Source organism: Adiantum capillus-veneris, chromosome 10 (genome assembly GCF_014529385.1).
Source record: "Adiantum capillus-veneris isolate H3 chromosome 10, ASM1452938v2, whole genome shotgun sequence".
NCBI classification, from domain to species: Eukaryota; Viridiplantae; Streptophyta; class Polypodiopsida; order Polypodiales; family Pteridaceae; genus Adiantum; species Adiantum capillus-veneris.
Genome location: NC_140940.1, coordinates 139,573,593 through 139,600,106, shown reverse-complemented (window position 1 = coordinate 139,600,106; position 26,514 = coordinate 139,573,593). Strand labels below are relative to the sequence as shown.

The 26,514-nt window shown below is 45.8% G+C and overlaps 1 protein-coding gene across 2 annotated transcripts in view; it reads right to left on the bottom strand.

Moving 5' to 3' along the window:
* Positions 1-26,514, bottom strand: part of PDE312 (Nucleic acid-binding, OB-fold-like protein) — a 110,673-nt gene that overhangs the window by 39,546 nt on the left and 44,613 nt on the right. The gene's annotated exons all lie outside the window — the stretch shown is intronic.

Here is a 26,514-nt window from a genome sequence, read left to right as displayed (position 1 = left end):
CCAATCATGGCAAATTGAGCTTCATGGCAAATTGAGATTCAAACCTGGAACGTCTAAGTTGAAGGCCAGTGGCATGACCCCCTCTCACCTCTTGTATGAAAGCACCCCACACAATCTTGAGAGTCACCACGACATCTTTTCGGCTTTGGCCAATGACACTTATCGCTTAGCTGTACAGGCACCTCGCCTTTTGTGCTGACTTCCAGGTGGCACTGTACCGACTTTCGCGAATAGCATTGACAGACGATGACATGGCAGCTGGTACAGACAGCAATATTAGCGCTAGCTTTTGGGAGGTGTGATGCTTTTAGAGATAATGCTTTTGATGTAACTGCTCCAAGAGGCTTTTAATAAGACCCATGGGCTCTCACTCTTGCAGTCTATCCATGGGAGATGCGCAATAGAGCCATGGGAGTTGTACTAAGTGGAAGCAATATAAAGAAATACCGAAAGTAGCAACAAGGTTTGGGGATAGTGCTCTCTTGGGGTAGAACTCCGCCACTCCGTGTCTCGTGTGTCATTCATCTCTTTCGGTTCAGTGTTATTTCAAGTGCTTAAAGTTTGTTCAGTCTGTTCTTTTCCGTTGGCACGTGGTGCCCGTTCCGTTAAGGTGGTATCAAAGCTCCAGTCGTGTGCTTTTTCAAAAGCATATCAATCCTACCAAAGAGCAGACACTGCAAGATGGCGCTTCCAGAAATAGAAAAGACATGGATGCTCTATTGTGTGTGATGGATGGTCTGATATTAGGCGCATGCCTATCATTAACTTTTTTGCATGCTCTATTCATGGGTCAGCTATAGACACATCTGGGGAAACAAAGACATCGGAATTCACTTTTAAGCATCTCAAACAGGTTATCAAAGAGGTTGGCCAGGCAAATGTTGTACAGGTATGCATGGACAATGCCACCAATTGTGTTGGTGAAAAGGAGATAATTAAAAGGGAGTGGAAACACATTTTTTTACTAGATGTGCTTGCCATTGCTTGGACATTCTGTTCGAGAACACTGGCAAGATTGCTTGGGTTGCAAAAGTGCTTGAGGATGCAACAAAAATTGTCACATTTGTGACAAGAAAGTCTACTGTGTTGGCATTGTTTCGGCAACTTAGCAAGAAGTACTTGGTGAAGCTATCAGCCACTCGGTTTATATACTACTTTATTATGTTGGTCAATCTTGTGGATGAGAGATGCATGCAAGGTATGTGCAAGCTTATGATTGATGACAAATTTGTGAAGATGAAGAGATCCAAGACTGAAAAGGCTGTCGAGGCCTCGAACATTGTGTTCAATGCATCCTTTTGGCAAGAGGCCGGGCTGACTTTGAAAAGTTGTGCTCCCATTTTGAAAACTCTCCATTTGGCTCATAGGGAAGAAGCCACCTTTCTCACGAACAAAATGATATTGTATCTCTATATGCTCACGAACAAAATGATATTGTATCTCTATATGCTTGGTCCCGGATGGAAAACCAGATTCCTCTCAATGTCTGTACAACTCTTATTGTAAGAGTACAAGATGGTCATCTCTTGGGGAAATCCCATCTCCAAAAGTAGCCTTTGTAACCACACTGACTCACATGTAGCACAGCAAACAGCCCTGTACTCTGCCTCTATGGAAGATAAGGCAACTGTAGGCTATTTATTGTCACTCCAGGAGACTGCTCCTGAGCCAAAAAAAAAGGTGTAACATGTAGTCGACATCCATCTGGATTTCCATCCCAATCTGAATCACTCCATCCTCATAGAATGATCTTGGAGTCTGTACCTCCACCCGCGTAGTGAATGCCTAATGACTTGGTCCCCTTTAAATACCGCACAGTCCGCAAACCCTGCTTCAAATGTGACTTGGCGGGTTTCTGCATGAAAGAACTGAGAAGTCCCATCGAGAAACTGACATCCAACCGGGTGTTGAGAACCCAAATAAACGAACCGACCAGTTTCCAATACTTTGTAGCATCAAGTACATATGAGGGATCATACTGTGACAACTTCTAATTGGGATCCATACGGGTTGAGATAGGTTTGCACTCAGTCATACCAAATGCTTCCAGATCTTGTACCTAGCGCTCCTGAGAGAGAAAGATGCCCCTCTCTATCTGCCATATCTCCAATCCAAGAAAGTAGTGAACCAAGCCAAGATCTATCATCTCAAACTCCTTAGCCAAGGTCTCCATAGTACTACGGATGTGCTCAACATGGCTACCTGTAATCACAAAATCGTCCACAGAGGATAACAAGTGTCACAAATCCTCCCTCACGGTAAATGTAAAAATTTGGGTCTCCAAAGGACGTCGAAACGAGTGTCGTAGGAAGAAAGAGTCTATCTTTTGGTAGCACGCTCAAGGGGATTGCTTCAAGCCATAGAGAGCTTTTAGCAACCTACAAACCATGTCTGTGAAATCTGGATCCTCGAGCCCTAGAGATTGCTCCACATACACCTCCTCCTCTAAATCACCGTTGAGAAAAGCCGAAGCCCGAAACAACATCCATTTGAAAAACCGGCCACCCAGAAAAGGCGGCATGGGCAAAAACTATCCTCATGGTCGCCATTCTCGCATTCGATGCAACGGTCTCGTCATAGGCCACACCCTGTCTCTGCGAGAAGCTCTTGGCAACAAGTCTTGCCTTGTGCTTGTCCAAAGAACCATCAAATTTGTACTTGGTCTTGTAAACCTATTTGATACCAATCACCTTACGCTTGGCAGGCCGCAGAACCCACTCCCGAGTGTTGTTCTTCTTGATAGAATTAAATTCTTTCTGCATGGCCAACTTCCGCTTCGGTTGTGAAAGCACCTCCTCAACTATCAAAGGATCTTTGTCCTTGATCGATGTCGACATCATAGTATAGTCCACCTGTAATAAAGTCCCATCCATCTCATCCAATCGCCGTTGCTGAGATCATCGTGTAATATCGGCTTCATGCCAGTCGGGTGGAAATGCTGAAGTCGTTGCATCTCGCAAGGTCTCCAATAGCAACTTCAGTCACTTGTCTGACTTGCTCCCTGAAAGAGAGCTACTAGTATATCTAGCTCTAACTATGCACTATGGTGAGAACCACTGTCACCTGCATCATCTGGAATGGGTGCATTCTGCTCCAAAGCCTAAGGGACAGGGGTTGAAGAAGAGGGTTCACCAAGAGGCAGCACATAATCAGCACATAAAGTCTCCCGATATCGGCAAATCAGGGGTCGTCGTGGAAGACTTGGGAGTCGAAGCCCCCTCTAAAGGTAAAAACTCGTCGAAGACAACATCACGACTTAGTACAACATCCTTCTTCTTTGGATCATAAAGTCGATATCCCTCTGAAAGAGAATTGTAGCCGACAAAAACATTCTCTTGGACTTGGGGCCACTCTTTCCCCTTTGCTCCTTCGATACATGGACATATACATCGCCCGGAAAGATCTGAAAATGGGAGACATTGCGCTTCTTACCAAAATAGGCTTCGAACGAAGTCTTGCCTGGAACTGAGGAGGTTGGGGATCGGTTTATGGTATGAACTACCGTCGCAACTGCCTCCGCCCATAAAGACTTTGGCAAGTCTCAATGCTCAAGCATGGTCCGTGCCATTTCTACCACTTCCTATTCTTCCGCTCCACAACTCCATTCTCTAAAGGGGATCCAATATTCGCAAGCTCGCGCTTAATGCCATTGTTCGCACAAAACTGAATGAATGCTTTGGAGGTAAACTCCCCACCTTTCTCTGATCAAATAGTCTTCAACACTTGATTGCTTTCCTTCTCCACAAAAGAATACGAATTCTTGAAGAGACCAAATGCCTCATACTTGTGTTGTGTAGAAATTATACCCAAGTAAAGTGGCTGAAATCGTCCACAAGCAACATGATATAGAGAGCCTTGCCGAGGGAAGGAGATAGGTCCACAAAGATCGATGTGAACCAACTCCAAAATGGCAATGGCTCGGCGTGTAGCAAGCCTCTGAATAGATTCTCGATGTTGCTTCCCACAAATGCAGGTAATTCATTTGCCATGCTTACTCCCAACATCTAGTAAGCCTATAAGATCTGCTCACCAAAAGCAAGCCGAAGAGCATCATTGTTCAAATGACCAAATCTGTAAGGCCAAAGATCACCTATAGGTATCCGTGTTGCTAAATAAAGAGCATGGAGCTTGTAGAGTCCGTTCTCCATCGAGCCCCCTCTAACCTCTTTGTCGGATTCATGATCCTAAATAGATATCGCATCCTCCGTAAAAATCACCTCCATGCAAAGCGTGCACACCTCATGCATAGACATAAGATAAAAAACGAGCTTCGGAGCATAAAGTACCTTGGAGGTATGCATACCCCCTCTGCCGTTGGGAAACAACTCCATAAATCCCTCGCTATGAATAGGAATTTCAGAATTGTCGCCAATGAAGATGGTACCACAGCGTCGCCGCATGTTGGGACAAAAGATCCTTCAAAGGTGTCATGTGCCATGAGGCACCACTATCCAGAATCCGATCACGATCATCTCGAACTACGATAATCGACACAACCTCCCATGTCCCTCAAGAGTCCTCTTAGCGTAGAATCTCCAAATGGACAAAGGCGGGTGACTGCACCACTTCCATCGAAGAAATCGAAGCATCTCCAACTCACTTTGGACACTTCCGCCAATCTTCTTGTCTTTGGTGTTATTGCTTTTCTTCTTAACCTTTTGCTTCTTCTTCTTGCCGTTGGAAGAATCGGTCAAGGCTTCAAAGCTTGACTTCTGACCTATATTGAACCGCTCCTCTTGGTCCAACACCAGTGGAACAATCTCGTCCAAGAAATAATATTCAGCCAGCCACTCGTAATCAATGAAGAATAGAAGTTGGTATACCGAGGAGGTAATTGGGCCAATAGATGGATAGCCATGTCCTCTGAACTGATCAGCTTTCCCATATGAAGTATCTCTTGTTGAAGTTCTTGCATCTTGTTGATGTGACCCCCATGAAAGAGTTCTTCACATCCAAGGTCCTTCACTCCACCTCGAGAGCTATCCCTCCCTACCTTTCCCTCAAATCGGCAACCAAGCAAGCTTACAACCACGGGTGTAGGGGCTCAAGACGGAGGGGCAGGGAAACACTAGAGAGAGATGGATAGATCACAATGCAAAAACACCAAAGAGAGAGAGAGAGAGAGAGATCACAAGTGACGGAAAAACGCTAGAGAGAGAGAGAGGCTGCACACTGCAAATATAGGGCAACTGGGAAATTGCCCTACCTGCCTAGCAAAAAACCCCAAGATCCCAAAACTGGCTAAAAATGCTAATAAATATGTAAAGTCGCTAAAAGTGACCTAACACACATATTTAGTAGCACAATTGCATAAGACTCGAGACTCTGACCCCGAGAAACCCTAGGAACGGGGGTCCCGCCTCATGCCAGCCTATCGAGTGGGCAACACTCTGGAGTGCATCGCCGAGAAAGGTACTTCTACCTCAAATATGGCCAAGCACAACCACAAAACAGCCCTCACTCCCTAAACTGCTCCTGGGAGATACTGTAGCCACCATCATACAGGAATCTGAACTCTAACAGGATATCTACAACTATTAGGCAGCACACTCCAAGGACATAGCAAGCTTTCAATAAAATTTTTGCCCAAAGTTACATGCCTTCAAACATCTTCCTTCGAAATGCAGCATCTCGCAGAGGGGGGTATCCTGAAATGCTTGCCACAAAAACCTAGCAGACTACACCTTGAAATTTTTGGACATCTCTCAACAAGTTTCTTCTCAAGCTCATAACCTTGAAGGCCCAGTGTGATACCATCACCGCTACAAGAACATTGTCAGTCCAAGCCAGTGTCAACCATTCAAGAGCTTATGAACCATGTTGCGGTCGGCTACAAACTTTTGGAAGAAACTAACCCTTTTTTTTGGTGCAGGTCTCAGAATGGGAAGCCAGTCGTCTCGACTGACACCGAGAATGCTTTTTCACTCTAATTTAGCAGTTTTTTGAATGTTGTTTGAATATCTTGCTTGCAATTTGTGTGAAATAGATGGTATATGTTTTATACCTGTCTTGGTTCCGATTTGAATTGTTTGACTCTGGTTTCAATGATTGGTGATTTACTCCCGGGTGGAGTAGTGAGAAATGCTCTTTGATAATGTCTAAACGCAGACAGGATGTCTGGGGAGCATTTTGTAGTATGCTTGAAAACCTCGAAACGACGCAGACGGGATGTCTAGAGAGCGTTTTGTTGTACATTGGAAAACCTATGTACGACGCAGACGGGATAACTGGGGAGCGTTTTGTTGTCTACTTGAAACCTCCAAGCGATGCAAGCTACGGGCGTTTGGTTGTATCAATCCTCTGAGCTCATGACGGACCTTTTTAAGTTATTTATGCGGGGGATGACAAGGTAGTCATTGAGTAGCTTCATACCGCAAACCGTCTGTCTTGGGAGAGTGCTTAGCGACGTTGTTGGTTGTGTCTCGTAACATGCATATGTGCGCATTTGTGTTGCATTGTGATGTGTCAACCACTGAATATTCCTAATTGGGTGAGATTGCATCCAGACACCAATTACAGATCGGTGTGGTCTCGGTGTGATGGCTAGTTTTGCTACGATAGAATATCAAAAGCTCCAATCTCGAATGAGAAAACTAATTGTCCCTCGGAATGACCCTCATATATTTTTCAGCTAACTTTAGTTGTTTTGTAGATATACCGTAATCACATTACTCTTCTTTCAAGAAGGGGGGATGTCACAAACAACTGAAGTGTCAAGCCACTGAGGACCCAGCGGGTTGGGTTTCCCAGATCCAACCCTCGCCAACCTGTAGATCTTCGGCGAGGGGGCTAAACCTTAAGAAAAGAAGCAGCAAAAGAACTACCAACTTATGGGACCCCATCCGATGGGGCCCAAAATAATAAAGCACGACCTACACATACTCACAAAGTATCCTTGCGTAAAAGGTGATGACATGGCAACTGTAAGGACACCCGCGTTTTGCACTGATTGCCACGTGGCACTTTAACCGGCCTGTACAACGTAGAGGGCGGTACTATTTCAATTACCTGTTAACTTTACACAGAGCACTGAAAAGGGAAGAGAACACAGTTGCCTCCAACGACTAGAATGTCACTGCGCACACGAGACCGACACCCTGTAGGCCCCAAAGACTAGCGCCCCTTTCAGTATTCCTTTATTCAAATTAAGGTAGACGATCCGACCACTTCGCACAAGCTTTCACAAAGCTGTCCAAACCTGGCGCGGGCTGAAAACGCAGGTTTTCGACCTGATTTTGACAGCATAACGGCGCAAAAACCCCTGTAGGTCAAAAGCACCTGTCTGGGACGGATTCCCTCGCTATCTGGAAGCTTTCTGGTGAGCTGTCACAGAAATTCAGCGGGCTGTAATTCCCTGTTTTTCACTGCCGGGTGCCCAAAAGCCTGTACACGCATCCCAAGGCTCTCACAAGGCTCCCCCGGGGTTCCCTTGCAGTTTAGGTGTGAAACCCTAAACCTGCAGAAAAACACAGCAGGCTGTAATTCACTGTTTCGGATCGTTTTTAGCGGAGCGAACACGCCTACGCGTGTCCCAAGGGCTCCCGCACGCAATGGGACAGTTCCCTGTGAATCGGACCAGTTTTCACGCGAGAAAACTCTCCAAAATCGCAATATTTCGCGATGGAACTGTGCGTACCTGTGGGGGATTAGCAATTAGCTAATCCGGTTCCTGTTCAGAAGGCTCTTGCCTTGGCAAACGCACATTAACCCCCAGAACTGTACATGTTCATTTGAGTAGCCCAACTAGTGGGGCATTACCATATGTGCCAAAGGGGAGAGAGAGATGCACGAGCAAGTCATCGTGCTACATGAGACAGAGGAGAAGGCAAGCTTTCCATTAAAGCTGTAGACCCGCACCCACTACTCACACACACACTGTAGGTCACTTATGAGTCAAATCAGCCTCCTCTCTCAAATTGGGCGTCCCCTCTTGCTGATGGAAGTCGAAAACTGCACCAGGAGCCGCCATGTGTCCAGTTTGCCCCTTTTGAGTTCATTCCCTAGTTCCCACTGACTTATAAAGTTATAAGTGACTTTCCGAGCGGCCGAGACTTCATTTGGCGCACACAGGCTTCCATACTCATCAGAATTTAGTGCTAACTGGCCCGACCAGTCCCAGACTGACCGACCCAGACTCCCGCTGTGAGAAACCTATTCGGCCGCAGCCGTTTCACACTGGCCGTGCAATGTCCACTTGCACCTTTTCAAGGGTTCCGGGGAAAACAAGTAAAAATAAAAATAAATAAAAATATCTAGTACTTATTTACGGAAGGCAACAGGAAAAATACACCTCCTAGTGACACACCCCACCCTTGAAATACTGCAAGCGACCCTTCTTGCATGCCAATAATACATGCACTATCTCCTGATATCACATATATTCTATGATGGGAATCCAAGATATACATGCTTCCAGAAATGTAGCGTTGGACGATTGAACAATCCCACCAACCTGGCTACGACACATATATCAAGCATAGAAGTCTTCTAGTGTACTCTCAAGCACAAACTTCTCTAGCTAAATTCTGTATGGAAAGAGTAGATACAATTGCTTAACTACTCTCTTGAGCATCATGAACCATGCTCTTGCCTTGCTCCAAAAAAGGCTACATCAAGTCACTGTGGGTTCCATCTGAAAGGCTTCAAGATACAATTGCAATAGCTGAGGTGAATCAACCAATTCAAACTCTTCCATCCATTTGGCATCCAATGATGGATAGTTCTTGAACTTCACCAAATAGCGTCTTGCAACCTTTCCTCTAACCTTTCTTTCTTTATGTGCCAATATTTGTTCAGGAATAAGTATTTCATCCAATTCTTCCACTTCGGAATGTTCCTCATCAAGAATATTCTCTGGCACATCACCAACAAAGGGTCTTAGAAGGCTGACATGAAAAGCATTATGTATTTTCCAGCCTTCTAGTAGCTTTAATCTGTAAGCTACATCGCTGATCTTTTCTAAAATCTGAAAAAGACCATCATATCGTATACTGAGCTTAGGAAACAAGCGTTCCTTGCCTTTCCTTTTCCTTAACCTGGCCTTTTCAAAGCGCAAAAGCACCCAATAACCAAGTGAAAATACAAGTTCACGACGGTGACGATCAGCAGCTTTCTTTTGCTTAGCCTGAGTCTTCTCAAGAGCAATCTTTATCTTCCTATATGTTTCATCCATATCTTGCACATACTTGTCTGTCTCAAAAATCTTGTCCTTAGTCTGCAAAATGGGCGGGACTTTTGAAACAGGCCCGTAGGGCGGTACGCGATAGCTTTCACCCGAAATTCTTTACTTTAGACACACACACAGAGCACTTTGCAAAGGTAACCTATAACGGGAATTACCACTTAATCACACACACGGCTCGGAGCATTCTACACGGCTCGGAAGCTAGAATGCTCCGAGCAAACACCGACAACCTGTAGGCCCCAAAATTGGCGCCCCTTTCGGTATTTCTTTATTCTTTATCAAAGGGAATAAAACCTGTGATCTCCCACAAGCTGCCCCGCACAATCTAGGCTAAGAAACACCCCGATTTTGGCAACATAACTCTACTAGGACGCTTCACAGCCAGTATCCCCACACAATAGGTGACTTTCCCGACGCATACGGACACTTTGCAAAACCTGGCGAGAATCTGCAGCACGCTGAATTCTCTGTTTTCTGACCCGAAAATGCGTCAGTTCACCTGTACAGCGGACCCCTTGCGTCCCCAAACCTCCTGGGGGTATTAGGGTCCGTTTAGGGCCGAAACCCTAAACCTGCAAAAATACACAGCAGGCTGTAATTCCCTGTTTTGGGCTCCGTTTCACGTGCCGGTCGCATCCGTAGCAAGACCTCGAGCTCCCGCACCTGTAGGGCTACTTGCCCTTTGAATCGGACGAGATTTCTGACGTGAAACCTCTCCGAATTCACCTGTACCTGCGGGGGATTAGCCGCTAGCTAATCCAGTACCTGTGCAAGAGGCTCTTGCCTCGGCAATCGCGCATGAACCCACATAGCTGTACATTGGTCAAATGAAAAGCCCACTAGTGGGGCATAACATACTGCTCGTAGGGGAGAGAGAGGGCAGTGCGTAGCGTGCAGGGCATCACTCCTGGCACCGCACTGTACATAAGAGGGAAAGGAAGCACTCCATAGCTCTTAACCTGTGAGACAGATTGCAAAAAGAGCCTCTCCCAGCTTAAAATTCAGCGCCCTTTTCTTCCTTGCATTGGAAAGTGCACAAAAATGTGCCACTTGGCGCATTTACAAGCATTTTCCCGTTTCGGGTTCGCCGCTTAAAAATATCCTGATCGGTTGCCCAGTTGACTTCGCGGCAGAGTTGTAAAATGTTCCCCTAGTCATACCGGAGGTAATGACACGAACACATTTCACGGCCCAAAATAGCAATTCCCTAAATTTTAGGAGATGCTTCCGTTGGGCTCCCACTGGTCTTCTGACCATCTATCCTCATTGGGACCGCATCCAAAAGTGCAATGTGGCCCAACTATCGGATACTTTTTGTTGGTGATCCCACCTTGACTTTATGCCTTTATTGAGTTCACTTCCTAGTATCCACCAACTTGCTCAGTGCGACGGGGGGACCTATATGATCTTGCTCTGAGCCTAGACATCCTCTTACCATACGAATTCCAGTGCCGACCACTTCCCGTCTGCGGGTGAATCTACCGTTCACATTGGTCATACAATGTCCGACCGTTTGCTACTTCAAAAAGAGGGTCTCAAAACAAATAAAATAAACCCCCTTGGAAAGAAACCAACGTTCCAACAAACTGTTGATGCGAGCGGAAAATCCGGTCCATCATTCTGTTGAACATGGCAGGAGCATTTGTTAGCCCAAACGGCATCACTAGAAACTCATAAAGACCAAATGTCGTTCTAAACGCAGTCTTGTGCACATCCTCTGGCCTTATACAAATCTGATGGTACCCACTCTTAAGATCTATCCTGCTAAAAATTGCGACACCCTCTAAACGATCGAGAATATCATCAATTCTAGGAATAGGGAACCTATTCTTGATGGTATTTTTATTCAACGCACGGTAATCAATACACATGCGCCATGAGCCATCCTTCTTCTGCACTAGGAGCACTGGGGAGCAAATGGGTGAAGAACTAGGCTGAATCAGCCCCTTCTCTAATAACTCCTCAACCTGGCCCATAATCTCTTTCTGCTGCGCCGCACTAACCCTGTAGGGTGGTCTATTTGCTGGGCTACACCCTGGCACCAAATCTATCCGATGGTCCTCAAGTCTCTCTGGCGGCAATTGTGACGATAATGAATCAGAAAAACAATCACTAAACTTTTGCAAAAATGCTGACCTTTCTTTATCTAACACAAATAAATTTGACTGATCACTATCTGAGACATCACGTGCAAAAAATCAAGTACACAGAAAGATGATTCTTTATTACAGAAGTGATAGCAGAAGCAGATACAATAGGGACTGACTCTCCTTTAAGCTTTACATCCAAGATGTAAGTTTTGCCCCTATGCTGTACAGTGATCTTTTTGTTGTAGGCATCCAAGACTCCATGCACTCGAAACATCCACGGGATCCCCAACAAGGCATCACAACCTTCCAGCGGCATGATGTAAAACCTTCAGTGTCCACATACGACTGAATATGCAGACGCAGTTTTCCAATGATGGGAGTAACACACTCTGAGTGGCCAGGACATGCCAACCCTGCCTCTGCTGTGTACCCCATCTCTTCAGCTCTGATGCCAAGCTTCATAGCTAACTCTGGTGAGATAAAGTTGGCTTTGGCACATGGATCAAAGAAGATGAGTGCCGTCTGATCCCTAACTTTACCCCATGCCCTGCATAACTCACTGGCATCTGTGCTGGGCCTGTCACCCACCATGTCTGGCACTAAACCTACCGTGGGTTTTGGCTTCTTGCCTATCTGGTCTTCTTTATCCTCTGAGTCAGCTGGCCTTTTCCTTTGTGGACAATTGATAGAAAAGTGACCAGGCTGCTCGCATATAAAGCATTTGTTCTCAGCCATTAGGACCTCCTTTTCCTCGAGCGACTTGCGCACAAAAGGCTTCCTTTTCTGTTTCTTTGCCTGCGCTCCAGAAGTCCCAGCTGAATCCTTGTCTTTGGTGGCCTTTTCTGACCCCTGTGACGCATCAGGAGCCGTTTTCACAAAGGGCTTCTTCGTTGAATTTTTCTTTTGCTGCCCTCCTTTGTCACTGCTCGGAAATCCACTGTCCTCTCCTTTCAACAAGGCAAGACCAGTATTCGCAACTTCCATAAGCTGAGTAAGGGTAGCCACTCTGTTCTTTGTACAGTAACCGTGAAGCCCTTTAGGCAGCCCACAACAGTACTTCTCTATCTGCTCTGTCAGTGGCACAAATGTGTAGGAGGTCACTGAGAGTAATGCTTTACAAAACCTCCTATTGTACTCCACCAAGCTCTTGCACAAAGCTGAAGTAAGTTGGTGCCAATCTGTCAGAACGTCGGCTTCAAATTCATTTGATAGCCAAGCAGATGTAAACATTTGCTTGAAGTAAACCCAAGTGGCGGGTGCCTATCCTTGCATTAACAATGTCGTCCACCATGTAAGCGCATTGTCCTTTAAGAAAGTGGCAGCTTTCCTCACCTTCGAGGCCTCTATAAAATTCCCTCCCGCATAAGCTGTGTCAAACTGCTAGAGGAAAGTGAGGGCCTTTGTCTTATCCTCGAAACCACTGAAGGTACTGAACTTTACCGCTGCACCACCTTCTTTGTAAGCCTTCGGCTTTTCTAGTGCCACCAAGTTGTCATACGGAATGGTCTGCAACATGGGCACTGTAGTAGGCATGATCGGCACGTGTTGGCCATTCACATTTTGCGTCAGAGGTGCGATATCTGGCTGCTGTCCAGAAAAACCAGCCATGCCAAAATGACCCTGTGGCACCCCAAACTGGCTGTGGTTGCTCTGAAAACCCTGCTGCATGCCGATACTACCATACATGGGGTTTGGCATGATGCCTTACATACCCCCGAACACTGTTCCTGGCATGTACGGCTGACTTCCAGGCGCATAGCCAACCATACTTTGGAACACTGATCCACCCCCAAAATACCCAGGATGTACTGTGGGTGGTGGAAAGATTGAATGCATAGCCTGGTATCCAGCTCCCTGTCCATTCAAGACAGCATGCTGGCTCTCAAAGGTGGCACGCTAAACTGGCATAACCTGTGGAATAGGCATTCTAGCCACCTGTTCAAGCACGGGAGGAACCTACTTTGGAGCCCCCGACTCCGCAACATGCGAGTGTTCCCTTTCCTCCTGCGCCACATGAAGTACCTGGGCTTGAGCATCAACAAGCTTCGTACGCGGCGTAGGTTGCCTATTTTGCTGTTGCACTGGTGGCGCTTGCAAGAATTCCATAAACCTCGGATTCTGCACCAGCTGCGAAAAGACATTCACCGCGGCAACTAACTGAGTTTTGAATGCATCATCCTCAAGTTGCCCTGTCATAAAGCCCTGTAGTACTGGAGGAACATTCACGTTGACAGGAGGTACAGACTGACGTGGCCATGAGCTCTCGCCAATCTCAAAAACCATAGGAATCTCCTGCCTGTCCTTTGTAGAGGAACCCTCTTCCATAATTCCCTTCCCCTTGTCGGCCATAGTGTAATCCCCGCGTTCGTGCACTGTGTGTCTTTATCCCAAAACAATCCAGGCTCACTCTTTAAGGAAAAAGTGATTGATATCCGGGCAATGAAACCATGAAACCGGCCCGTAGGGCGGTAGGCGTTGGCTTTCACCCGAAATTCTTTACTTTAGACACAGACACAGAGCACTTTGCAAAGGTAACTTGTAACGGGAATTACCACTTAATCACACACACGGCTCGGAAGCTAGAATGCTCCGAGCAGACACCGACAACCTGTAGGCCCCAAAATTGGCGCCCCTTTCGGTATTTCTTTATTCTTTATCAAAGGGAATAAAACCTGTGATCTCCCACAAGCTGCCCCGCACAATCTAGGCTAAGAAACACCCCGATTTCGGCAACATAACTGTACTAGGACGCTTCACAGTCAGTATCCCCACACAATAGGTGACTTTCCCGATGCATACGGACACTTTGCAAAACCTGGCGAGAATCTGCAGCACGCTGAATTCTCTGTTTTCTGCCCCGAAAATGCGCCAGTTCACCTGTACAGCGGTCCCCTTGCGTCCCCAAACCTCCTGGGGGTATTAGGGTCCGTTTAGGGCCGAAACCGTAAACCTGCAAAAATACACAGCAGGCTGTAATTCCCTGTTTTGGGCTCCGTTTCGTGTGCCGGTCGCATCCGTAGCAAGACCTTGAGCTCCCGCACCTGTAGGGCTACTTGCCCTTTGAATCGGACGAGATTTCTGACGTGGAACCTCTCCGAATTCACCTGTACCTGCGGGGGATTAGCCGCTAGCTAATCCAGTACCTATGCAAGAGGCTCTTGCCTCGGCAATCGCGCATGAACCCACATAGCTGTACATTGGTCAAATGAAAAGCCCACTAGTGGGGCATAACATACTGCTCGTAGGGGAGAGAGAGGGCAGTGCGTAGCGTGCAGGGCATCACTCCTGGCACCGCACTGTACATAAGAGGGAAAGGAAGCACTCCATAGCTCTTAACCTGTGAGAGAGATTGCAAAAAGAGCCTCTCCCAGCTTAAAATTCAGCGCCCTTTTCTTCCTTGCATTGGAAAGTGCACAAAAATGTGCCACTTGGCGCATTTACAAGCATTTTCCCGTTTCGGGTTCGCCGCTTAAAAATATCCTGATCGGTTGCCCAGTTGACTTCGCGGCAGAGTTGTAAAATGTTCCCCTAGTCATACCGGAGGTAATGACACGAACACATTTCACGGCCCAAAATAGCAATTCCCTAAATTTTAGGAGATGCTTCCGTTGGGCTCCCACTGGTCTTCTGACCATCTATCCTCATTGGGACCGCATCCAAAAGTGCAATGTGGCCCAACTATCGGATACTTTTTGTTGGTGATCCCACCTTGACTTTATGCCTTTATTGAGTTCACTTCCTAGTATCCACCAACTTGCTAAGTGCGACGGGGGGACCTATATGATCTTGCTCTGAGCCTAGACATCCTCTTACCATACGAATTCCAGTGCCGACCACTTCCCGTCTGCGGGTGAATCTACCGTTCACATTGGTCATACAATGTCCGACCGTTTGCTACTTCAAAAAGAGGGTCTCAAAACAAATAAAATAAACCCCATTGGAAAGAAACCAACAACCAAGGTTAGCAGATGCCACATCTTTGTGACATGGTTAATAACTGCCACGTCCTCGTGACAACTTTCTTCCCTCCTTCCACTATCTCAAATGGTGCCTTACCTGTTGAGGTATGCACAGTGTTATTGTAAGCATATTCAACCAATGGAAGATGGTGTTCCCAAGTTGCCTTGTGCTCTGACACATAACATTTGAGCAGGTCCAGAACAATAGAATTTGCCTCTTCTGATTGTCCATCAGTTTGCGGATGAAACGAAGAAGAGAACTGTAGCGTAGTGCCCATGTTCTCAAACAATGCCTTCCAGAAAAGACTCGTCATACGTGGATCCCTGTCACTGACAATTGACTGAGGCATCCCATGATATTTAAAGATATTGCTCATAAATATCTTGACCATGTGTTCTGGCTTTATCTTCTTTCTCACAGGAATGAAATGGGCCTGCTTACTGAACCTACAAATGATAGTCCAAATCCCATCATTGCCTGCTTGCATCCTTGGAAGATCAAAGATAAAGTCCATTGCTATGCTTTCCCATGGCCTATCTGGGATCAGCAATGGTTGCAACAATCCCGGTTGCTTTTGTCTGTCAAATTTGACTTTTTGGCATACTAAGCATGATCTTACAAATGTGTCAACATCTTGACGTAAAGTTGGCCAATAGAAGAATGCCTCAACCCCTTTCACTGTCAAATCAATTCCACAATGCCCAGCATAAGGTGGAGCATGACTTTCCATCAAAATCTTTGGCCGTAACAGTTTAGTAACGCATAACTTTCCATGCATCATGCAAAAGTCATTCTTAAGCATATAGTGCTCATGATGTTGCCCATCAACAAGCTGGTCATAGATCCTTGCAAAATCTGAATCTTCAGCATATTGTGTCTTCATTTCGTCTAGTTCACAATGGTACGAAATTGACACTGCTGAAATTTGGGGCTTTCGTGACAACGCATCAGCCACCACGTTCTTTTTCCCTTGCACATGCACAATCTGAAAATGGAACATTGACAAGATGTTTGCCCATCGCATGTGCTTCTCAGACAACTTCGTCTGTGTAAGAAAATATCGCAAGGTTTGATGATCTGTTTGGACAACAAAATCAGCCCCTAGCAGATAGTGTTTCCAACTAGTGAGAGCATGAATTACTGCCAACAATTCTTTCTCATAGACTTGCAAGTTCCTTTCAGTTTTCAAAAGAATTCTGCTCTCATATGCGACTACTCGGCCATTCTACATTAGAACTGCACCAAGACTATAGCCACACGCATCACACTGAACCACAAAAGGTTTAGAAAGATCTGGCAAAATGACTACCGGATCTGAAGTCAGCTTCTCTTTCAAGTGTTTGAACGCTAAAATTTCCTTGGCTGTCCACTTGAAAGTAACTCCTTTCCCTTGCAATGCATGGAGTGGAGAAGCAATCTCAGCAAAATTTCGGATGAACCTCCTGTAGTAGGAACATAAGCCTAGAAAGCTTCGAATGTCATGTACGGACTTCAAGTCTGGCCATGACCTAATTGCTTCCACTTTAGCGGGATCCATGCGTACCCCATCCTATGAAACAATGTGCCCAAGGAAGTGAATCTCTTGCAAAAAGAATTCACTCTTCTTCGCATTAATGAGTAGCCTCTTCTTAAGTAACTCATTGAAAACTGCAGTCGAGTGATCCCTATGCTCCTCTTCAGACTTCGAATAGACAATCATATCATCAAAGAAGGTACCCACGAAGTTTCTATGTGGTCTAAAAATTATGTCCATCATTCTATTAAACGTGGCAGGAGCATTTGTGAGACCAAATGGCATGACAAGAAACTCATAGAGACCGAATGTTGTCCTAAACGCAGTCTTATGAACATCTTCTGGCCTAATGCGTATCTGATGGTACCCACTCTTTAGGTCTATTCTTGTAAACAATGACGCTCCCTCAAGCCAATCAAGAATGTCATCTATCCTCGGTATGGGGAACCTGTTCTTGATGGTATTCTTATTCAAGGCGCGATAGTCAATGCACATGCGCCATGAACCATCCTTCTTCTGCACTAAGAGTATAGGCGAACAAAAAGGGGATAAACTGGGCTGAATCAGCCCCTTCTCTAAAAGCTCGTTGACCTGACTCATAATCTCTTTCAGCTGGGCTGCACTAACCTTGTATGGTGGTCTATTCGGTGGACTAGAACCTGGCACAACATCTATAGTATGATCCTCAGGTCTCTCAGGAGGTAACTCCCTTGGCAAAGAGTCCGAAAAACAATCACTCAAACCACTCAAAAAAGTTGACCTGTCTTTATCTAAGGTAGACAAATTAGATACAACTTGAGGTACTTCTTTTGCAAAGATCACGTACGCAGAAAGATGATTCTTTATTACAGATGAAATAGCAGAAGCAGAAACAACTGGAACAGACTCGCCTTTAAGCTTTACATCAAGGACATGAGTCTTTCCTCTATGTACAAGGGTAATCTTTTTGTTGTAAGTATCCACCCTAGCATGCAACCTGTAACACCATGGGATACCCAGTAACACATCACAGCCCTCAAGTGGCATAATATGAAATTCTTCCGCATCCACATAGCTCTGAATGTGCAGACGAAGCTTTCCCAAAATGGGAGTAACAGGCTCTGAATGACCTGGGCATGCCAAACCTGCTTCCCCTGTCATACCCATCTCCTCTGCACGAATGCCCAACTTTGATGCCAATTCTGGTGATATGAAATTTACACTGGCTCCGGGATCAAAGAAAACTAGCACTGTCTGGTCTCTAACTTTTCCCCAAGCTCTGCACAGCTCCGTGGCATCTGTGTTTGGCTTGTCTCCAACCAAATCTGGAACAAGTCCTGCACTTGGCTTTGGCTTCTTCCCTTTATGGTCTGACTTGTCATCCTTATCCTGTGACTTCTTCTGTGGGCATTCATTTGCAAAATGTCCTTCTTGTTCACAAATGTAGCATTTCTTGGCCTCCCTAATAGCTTTCCGTTCTTCAAAAGTTTTGCCAGAAAAATGCCTCTTTTGTGCTTGTCCTCGTCCCGAAGAAGACTTAGACTGCTTCTTGGACGTATCACCTTCTTCAGTGGAGGACTTCTTTGTGGGAAGCTCAGAAGGCTTTGCTGCAACATTGCCCTTGGCTGAAAACTGTTTGCCCTCGAACCATTTAACCGGCCTGTACAAAGTAGAGGGCGGTACTATTTCAATTACCTGTGAACTTTACACAGAGCACTGAGCGGGGAAGAGAACACAGTTGCGTCCAACGACTAGAATGTCACTGCGCACACGAGACCGACATCCTCTAGGCCCCAAAGACTGGCGCCCCTTTCGGTATTTCTTTATTCAAATTAAGGTAGACGATCCGACCACTTCGCACAAGCTTTCACAAAGCTGTCCAAACCTGGCGAGGGCTGAAAACGCAGGTTTTCGACCTAATTTTGGCCAACATAACGGCGCAAAAACCCCTGTAGGTCAAAAGCACCTGTTTAGGACGGATTCCCTCGCTATCTGGAAGCTTTCTGGTGAGCTGTCACAGAAATTCAGCGGGCTGTAATTCCCTGTTTTTCACTGCCGGGTGCCCAAAAGCTTGTACACGCATCCCAAGGCTCTCACAAGGCTCCCCCGGGGTTCCCTTGCAGTTTAGGTGCGAAACCCTAAACCTGCAGAAAAACACAGCAGGCTGTAATTCGCTGTTTCGGATCGTTTTTAGCGGAGCGAACACGCCTACGCGTGTCCCAAGGGCTCCCGCACGCAATGGGACAGTCCCCTGTGAATCGGACCAGTTTTCATGCGAGAAAACTCTCCAAAATCGCAATCTTTCGCGATGGAACTGTGCATACCTGAGGGGGATTAGCAATTAGCTAATCCGGTTCCTGTTCAGAAGGCTCTTGCCTTGGCAAACGCGCATTAACCCCAGAACTGTACATGTTCATCTGAGTAGCCCAACTAGTGGGCATTACCATATGTGCCAAAGGGGAGAGAGAGATGCACGAGAGCAGGTCATCGCGCTACATGAGACAGAGGAGAAGGCAAGCTTTCCATTAAAGCTGTAGACCTACACCCACTACTCACACACACTGTAGGTCACTTATGAGTCAAATCAACCTCCTCTCTCAAATTGGGCGCCCCCTCTTGCTGATGGAATCGGAAAACTGCACCAGGAGCCGCCATGTGTCCAGTTTGCCCCTTTTGAGCTAATTCCCTAGTTCCCACTGACTTATAAAGTTATAAGTGACTTTCCGAGCGGCCCAGACTTCATTTGGCGCACACAGGCTTCCATACTCATCAGAATTCAGTGCTAATTGGCCCGACCAATCCCAGACTGACCGACCCAGACTCCCGTTGTGAGAAACCTATTCGGCCGCAACCGTTTCACACTGGCCGTGTAATGTCCACTTGCACCTTTTCAAGGGTTCTGGGGAAAACAAGTAAAAATAAAAATAAATAAAAATATCTAGTACTTATTTACGGAAGGCAACAGGAAAAATACACCTCCTGGTGACAGGCACTATGGCGCTAGCAGACGATGACTTAGCAGCTCCTATTAGCGCTAGCTTTTGGGAGGTCTGATGCTTTTAGAGATGATGCTTTTCATGTAATTGCTTATGGTAGGCCAAGGGCCTTTAAGTAAGACCCATGGGCTCTTACTCTGGTAGTCTACCCATTGGAAATGCAGAGCAGAGCCATGGGAGTTGCATTGAGTTGAAGCAATATAAAGAAATACCGAAAGGGACAACAAGGTTTGGGGCCAGTGCTCTCTTGGGATGCAACTCCGCCACTCCGCATCTCATGTAATGGGCATCTCTTGCACTTTAGTGTTATTTGAAGTGCTTAAAGTTTGTTCAACCTGTCCTTTTTCATTGGCACGTGGTGCCCCTCTCATTACATAAAGTCCATGCTTACCCCTCAGCTTTGCCTATTGTTTGAACTTTGATTGTGTTGCACATCTTGTAAGGCCCCAATATGAGGAGAAGTCATTAGTGCATGTAATGTCACAAACTGCTGACGTGTCGAGCCACTGAAGAACAGAGCCAACCTGCAGATGCCGATGGAGGGGCTCAAACCCTAAGAAGAACAAGCAGCAGAAGAAGTTCTACCAACTTGCAAAGTCTTATTGAGTGGCCTAATTTTAAAGATGAGTTCCCTCCAACTTACGAGACCACGTCCGCTGGGCCCATGGAACATAAAACCATTAAAATAAAGCAGGACCAACACACACACACACACACACACAAACAAAAGCGTGGAAGACGATGACATGGCATCTGTACGGACGTCCGCAATTTGCGTTGGCAGTGCCACGTGGCAAACGGTACGGATTTTTTGAATTTTACGCTACTGACGTGGCAATTGTACGAATTTCCGTGAAATGCGCTGGCAGCTTTTTAAGCTAGTTTTTGGGATCATTTGCTTTTGAGTTTGAACGCTTTTTATATAACTGCTTTTCATGGCCAAGGGCCTTTAAATATGAGCCAAGGGCTCATTCTCTAGCACGCTCAATATGAAGGTGCAGAGGATGGAGTACCGGCGTTGTACCTTGTTCAAGCAATATAAAGAAATACCGAAAGAAGCGCCAAGGTTTGGGGCCAATGCTCTCTCTTCGGGTGGAATTCCGCCACTCCCCGTCTCGTGTCGTGCATCTCTTTAAGTTCAGTTGTTATTGAAGGGCTAAAAGTCTATTCAATTTGTCCTTTTCCCTTGGCACATGGTGCCCGATCTGTGACATGTAACCTTAGTGAAACCCAGCTTAGGTTGGATGGGGTCAATTTGACATTGTAGGTAGTTAAAAGATGGCTTAGGTGAACTTAGCACATTGCCAAGTAGGATTGTCAATCTTACTCGTGGTCTCCAATTGTAAAGACAAGGCATCCTCGATACTTCCTCTACTTTGTGTGTACAATGCGATGTGAACGTTTTGACCATAACCTTAAGCAACAAGAAAGAGCCATCAGAATGAAACTTCACCTTGAAACCCACTTCTTCTAGTTACCTTCTTAAATGATGGATGAGGAACAAGCTCCCAAGTATCCTAGACATCTCAACTATCATAGCCTCAACCAATGAGAGGAAACATAGCCTCCTATAGACAATCTTTCAATCTCGCTCAAAAGCCTACGACACCATAGAGTAATTCACATGTTATGAACTACAAGTGACACATGAACATAAACCTCCTCATGAAAAGTAAAATTCTATGAATCACAACCTAGAATAGAGGAGCCATTGTATATGGGTTTAGAATGTCACATGCTTGGACACTTCAAGCGAGGAATCAATAGCAACACACAAACAAAATCTGCAAATAGTTGAACTTGAATAGAGAGAGAGAGAGAGAGAGAGAGAGAGAGAGAGAAGGAGAAAGGGAGAGTCGACACAGAACGACGGAGTTCCGTCCCCACATGCACTGGCCCCAAAAACAAGTGCCCCTTTCGGTATTTCTTTATTATTGCTTCGCAAAGGTACAATTCCCGAGGGTCCAACTCTCTCCAAGACTCTCCGTCCAAACACACTCCAAGATGAGGTCCCAAGGGTCCTACATAAACAGAACAAGGGCTGCCTAAAAGCACAACCAAAAAAGCATCAGTTCTAAAATCATTGGACCCTAAAAGCATCTGCACCACAAAGCAGCAAAAACCCACCTTCCTTGCAACCAACCCAAGACGCAGAAATCCGTACAACAGTGCCAACCCTATGATCGAGAATTGATTCAGGTTCAAGTGGAACGTAGCGGGTGGTGTCTTCCAAATTTGGGGCTTGCTCAGCAGGAATTACTAAGTCATCCTGCCCTAACCGTTCTTTCAGACAGCTCACGTGGAACACGCGATGAACAACAATGCCTGGAGGCAAGTCCAGCTTGTAAGAAACCCCACTTATCTTCTTTGTGATCTAAAACGGCGGACCACGACAACGAGAAGATAATTTTGAGCATGGACCGATTCAAATCGTTTCGGAATCTTTCGGTACCACACCCACATGCCCTCCTGGAGTTCACGGGGTTGTCAATGCTGATTAGCGCAAAAAGTGGCACGATCTTGTGCCGGTTTTATGCTCTCTTTTGCAATCTAGAGCATGTACGAAATTAGCTATTGATCACATCTTGATCCCCTTGAGTCCGGTGGCAATTGGTGGTTTCGGTCCATAACCGTACATAAGCATAAACAAGCTATAGCCAATAGCCGAGTGCTTTGTACTGTTATAAGCAAACTCAATCTGTGGGAGATAGCATTCCCAATCAGATTGATGTCGAGAGACATACGCTCATAGCATATCCTCCATAGTTTAATTTGTGCGTTCAGTCTTTCCATCAGGTTCAGGATAATCTGAGGACGATATGCATAGACGAGCCTCCAATTTCTGAAAGACAGTTTGCCAAAAACTGCCTGTCAATTTTGAATCACGATCACTGACAGTCTCTTCGGGTAAACCATATAATTTGTATAAATGTTCCACAAAGAGCTGAGCTAACTCGTGACTCTTCATGGTGGAACGTGTAGTGATAAATCCTTCCATCTTCATGAGTCAATCGACGACGAGGCAAATAGCATCGTGACCACAATTGATATGGGGTAATCCAACTACAAAATCCATAGAAATGCTCGTCCATTTGCTATCGGGAATTTGCAAAGGATGTAATAACCCAGCACGTTTTTGTCGTTCTGCTTTGTTGAGTTGATATTGCGCGCATTACCCCCCATACCTTACAGCGAAAGCTTTCATGTGCCGCCAATAAAAATACCAGCCAACCAAAGCCAAACTACGATGTATGTCAGGGTGTCCTGCACTTGGTGCATCATGACACTCCAACAAAATTTGCTTGCGGATATCCTCATCAACAGGCGCACACACTTTGCCTTGCTTGAAAAGTAATCCATTACGAATGGAATACTTCTCCGCTACCTTTCTCTTCGTAGCCAACTCAGAGGCGTCCGAACCGCCATAGCTTTCCGGGCTATGTATTCCCTCCTGGACTCGTTGCCAGATTGTACCTTTGAGAGAAAGATAGAAGTTAGACAAAATTCTAGCAAGACCTCTAGAATTCTACTAAGGACGTCGGCTACCATGTCGGTTGCACCCTTACAGTAGTCTATCTCAAAGCCGAACTCCTACATCGGTTCAACCCATCTTGCCTTCCGACCATGAAGGTCGGGCTGATCACAGAGAGATTTCAAAGAATGGTGGTCTATCCATACCACGAAGCGAACATCAAAGAGGTAATGGCGCCAAACCTTTAAGGCATAAATGACCGCCAACAATTCCTTCTCATGTGTGGAATAACGTGTCTGCACATTTGTGAGCTTACGACTCTCAAAAGCTACACACCACTCATCCTGATATAAGACAGCCCCAATTGCATAATCGCTAGCATCCGTTTCCACCACTAAGGGTTTGTCCGGATCCTTTATCTGCAACATCAGTGCACTAGTAACAAGCCGCTTCAATGTTTGGAAACATTGGTCGAGCTCATTGGTCCATCGAATCAACGGACTAACACTACGCTTTTTGCTTTGGACACCCTTTAGCAGACGAGTAAAAGGTTCGGCAATACAAGCGTAGTCCTTGATAAACTTCCGAAAGAAGCCATTAAAACCCAAAAAGGACTTCACTTGCTTGATCGTGCGACGAATGGGTCAATCAAGCACAGCACGTATCTTTTCGGGGTCAATGCGAATGTCAACAACCGAGATGACGTGACCCAGATACAGCAATTCCGTGCGAAAAAATTCGCACTTGCTTTGCTTCGCATACAACTTTTCTTGTCTCAAAACACGTAAGACGAGACAAAGGTGTTGTAGGTGCTCCTCGAGTGTTTTGCTGTAAATTAAGATATCGTCGAGGAACACAACCACCCACTTTCCCAAATATGGACGAAAGAGATATTATTTGTTGGAAAGTGGCAGGAGCGTTGGTCAACGCAAAGGGTAACACCAAAAACTAGTAATGTCCATACCATGTGTGAAACGCAGTTTTCGGGACAGCACACGGATGTATACGTATCTGATGGTACCCGAAACGTAGATCGATCTTGGTGAAACAACGAGCACCTGAGAGTCGATCCCAAAGGTCGTCATACGAGACAACAAATTCTCATTCTTGACAATGACCTTATTGAGACTTTTGTAATCTACGCAAAAGCGCATTCCTTCGTCCTTTTTGGCGAGAGGAACCACAGCACCCCACGGAGACTTACTAGGTTCAATAAAATCTTTCACAAGATAGGCTTGGAGCTACCTAGCTATCTCGTCCTCCTCTTTCAGGCTGAACCTATATTGTTGCCGAGAGACGGGATCGCTACCGGGTAAAAGCTATATCCTATGATCAAGATCAAGCCCACAAGACGGTGGAAGCCATCTGGTAAATCCGACGGAAAGACGTCCATGGATTCAACCAAAACAGAATCCAAATAACGCTTAACAGTTACATCATGATCAGACAGAGACTCAGAAGTTTTCGATGCAATAATATCACTGAAGAGAATGACATTGACTCGAAAAATTAACAACAAAATCTTTAACCCAAAAACTGCAAATTGCACACTGGAATCGTGAAACAACATATTGAATTGAAAGCACATCGTAATGGGTAGTCAGGGAAGAAGGAGATCCCTCGACCACATGGTACACACCATCAAATTCAAAGAAAACTGTATGCGATGCATAATCGATGGGCAGAGAAGCTGTCTCATCGGTAAACCATGGCATGCCTAAAATAACATCTACATGCTCAAGGCCCGTGATGCGGAAGTCCAAGACTTCGTAGTAACGTTGGATTCGGAGGTCGAGTCGCGGCAGAACCTCAATCCATTGATCGCTCCTACGTTCCAATAATGGACCACATACGGATCCTTTGCGTGTGACGTGTTAAGCTTAAGTGCCTTTACCACACAAGACGAAATAAACTTATGATTAGAGCCACTACCGAATAAGACTCTCACAGCGTGGCCATTGATCTCTCCTTTGACGCGGATGAGAATCACGCAGGCCAAATACAACCTTATCGACACGACAACCCGAGCAGCTACATGCATTTATGTGAAAAATATATGAATTAGAAAAAGACAGTACCTACATTGTCAACAACGGTTACCAAAGTAGTCGTCGATGCGGAGGTAGACGGCTTCCTCTTTTGCTTAGGACGCACCTTGTCATTGCGGAAGTGCCCAGACAGCTACATGCATTTACGTGAAAACTCTTTGAATCAAAAAAAGACGTAGTACTTGGATTGTCAACGACGTTTACCGAAGTAGTCGCCGGTGCGGAGGTAGACTCTTTCCTCTTTTGCTTAGGACACGGCTTGTCTCCAGGAAGTGGCCGGTTTGATGGCAATCGAAACAGCGGTCCTTCTTCTAATCCTCCATATAAGCTGCCTTTGAATTGTCGTCATTCTTCGATTTCTTCTATAGAGCGTCCATTCACTAACTTGTGGCTGCCGAAGCGTTTGAACGCTTGTACTTTGACGTGGAGGAACCACACAAGGAGTTCCCCCGTACAATGGGCCCAGAAGCCGCCAATGTATTATCGTAGTTCTTGGCGAAGTGATTGGATTTCGCAATACCTCATTCTAGTAAGCCGGCGGCAATCCAAACAGATAAAGCATCTGCAATATGACCTGCGAGTCTTCCAAGGCTTTCGTCTTGTGAACAAAGTCCTTGAGTTCCTGTGAGTAAAAGTCCGGGGTCTTCTTGCCAATCTCCAACTTGAACAACTTCTAACACTCGATCTTATCCACTTGCAAAGTGAGCCTTAAAGACCGTTTGGAAATCTACCCAAGTCATTGGCTTAGGTCATAACCCAACCCACCACGCACAAGCCTTGCCCTGGAGTATGATTTGTATTTGACTCATACGTTGGGCATCAGTGAAACGATACAAATCAAAGTAGCTTGTCCATTTCGCCAGCCATGAGTCAATAGCAGTCTCTTCACAATCCTTCTTCTTCCCTTTAACCAGCTCAGGATGGGATTGAAGAGGCGAAGTGTTCATGCCCGCAGGGCGAAAACGGGACCTGCCTGGCACGCAACTCCACGAGTTGCCATTGCATCTCCTCGAGCTGGTATTGTAACACTACCACTAGGGATGTATCTGTAACGGAAGATGGACAAAGAGTACCCTCGGGACGACTAGAAGATTGTGTAGACAAATTGCTGACGTGGCAGCTTGCTATACGGACCCCTACAAATCGTGCCACGAATTGCGCTGAAAGGTGCTGACGTGGCATGCTGTATGTACAAATGGACAGTCCATGGGGCGCTAGCTTTTGAAACCAAACACTTTTGGACTTGATGCTTTTCATGTAATTGCTTATGGG